Source organism: Podarcis filfolensis (genome assembly GCF_964270895.1).
Source record: "Podarcis filfolensis genome assembly, chromosome: Z".
Taxonomy (NCBI): domain Eukaryota; kingdom Metazoa; phylum Chordata; class Lepidosauria; order Squamata; family Lacertidae; genus Podarcis; species Podarcis filfolensis.
The window spans coordinates 31473643-31475483 of NC_139617.1; the positions used below are offsets into that span (position 1 = coordinate 31473643).

At 47.4% G+C, this 1841-nt stretch overlaps 1 pseudogene across 1 annotated transcript; it reads left to right on the top strand.

Annotated features, from left to right (window-relative positions):
• The first annotated feature begins 859 nt into the window (after positions 1 to 859).
• LOC310754649 (elongin-B-like) lies at positions 860 to 1295 on the top strand (annotated as a pseudogene). The gene has a single exon. The product of its transcript is annotated as an elongin-B-like (transcript).
• Positions 1296 to 1841: the final 546 nt, after the last annotated feature.

Here is a 1841-nt window from a genome sequence, read left to right on the forward strand (position 1 = left end):
GGTGGCGGAGAGGCTCCACGCAGCACACCCCACCCCCATGGGCGGCTCGCACTACCCCTGGCTGCAGGACACATGTGCCGCACTGGGCACCCAAGCAGCTAGCTATGCCTCTGCCGGATGTACCATTCGCTTTTAAAGTTTGTAGCCAGGGCTACTGCAACAAACAGCTGTGCAAGCCTTTGGGAAGCAGAGACTTGAGAGTGCAACAGAGGAGAGAGGGAATGAAAGAAAGAAAGGGACAGAGGCCAGTGTTTCCTGTAGCACCCCAACTATCATTCAAGGCACCCCATGGTGCCATGGCACACTGGCTGAAAACCACTGCTCTATCCAACAGCGAGCAGCATCTTTTCCTGCATCTCACTCTTCCGTATTGTGTTATCTACATGACTCCACTACTAATGCTCAAAGAAAGCCCTGCCCATTTCCAGAGGGATGAAGGATCCAGAACGCTTTTATGTCACCTGCTGGAATTCTATTTTCTATGGTTTGGATGCTCAACATTCGCTATCCATGTCACATGGGAAATGTGGATGTCTGAATTTATATTGGTGTGTCATTATTCCTTTCTCTCATTTTTTATTGTTTGTTTGCTTTGTATACGGTATTATGTAATACCCTGCTACTGCACAGGTTGTTAATAATGGCAATAAAGTTGTTGTTTTTTAAACCCTTCAGACACCCCCTTTTGCTGCACTGATTTGCACTATCAGGGTGGTTTCACCCCATCCCATGTTCAATATTGTTTGTGCCTGCAAAGTATTCCCTATCTTCTTGTTGAAATTCTGTAATGGTTTTATACCTCAAATATTCTGGTTTGTTTTTCCCTTGCTTTTCTTTAACTATAGCCCCTCTGGGTGCAAGTTGGGATACTGGGGGTTCTGCTGCTACTTCCTCTCTGGGGGGTCTGGGCTTAGGTTCCAGCTGCAGAGATGGATGTCTTTCTAATGATCCTACGTCACAAGACGACCATCTTCACAGATGCCAAGGAGTCCAGTATGGTGGATGAGCTGAAAAGAATTGTTGAGGGGATTCTTAAGAGACCCCCCCCCCCAGAAGAACAAAGACTATACCAGGATGACCAGCTGTTGGATAACAGTAAAACCCTCGGAGACTGTGGCTTCACCAGCCAGACAGCATGACCTCAGACCCCAGCAACAGTTGGCTTGGCCTTCAGAGCCAGTGAAGATGCCTTTGAGCCCCTCCACATTGATCCCTTCTCCAGACCCCTGGAGCTCCCAGAAGTGATGAAGCCCCAGGACTCTGGCAGCAGCTCCAACAAGCAAGTGGTGCAGTGAGAGCTACAGGGCAATGGAGCGAGCTACAAAATCCGTGGTGCCCCTTCCCCACCACCCACTCCCTTCCTCAACCCTCCAGTGTGGAGAGAGACATGGCACTGCCCCACCCCTCTAATCCAGGTCTCCCTTCTACTCTGCCCCTCTCTAAACGACACACCTCCTTCCAAGCCTCTCCCCACTCATCAAACAGAGCAATGCTTTCATTTTTGGTTTTGGATAAAATAAAAGTTCAGCTGTTTAAAAAATAAAATAAAAATAAAAATAGCCCCTTTGGAGAGCAATAATGTGGCAGCATTAGGGAAGCATTGCAGAGCAACTGATAAGGCAGAATAAATCCACAACTAATGCACTATTGTTGTGTAAAGAGCATATGGCAGAGGCACACCCACTGCAACAAAACACCAGCTTGGAGGGTCCCTTGGACTAAACAAACTTTTGGATTCAAGGGAGGGCTCCAGGCTGAACAAACTTAGAATTCAGAGTCTGAACCCCAAAATCCCACAAGTATATATTTAAATAATGAGATTGTTCCTCCTTACAGTCACT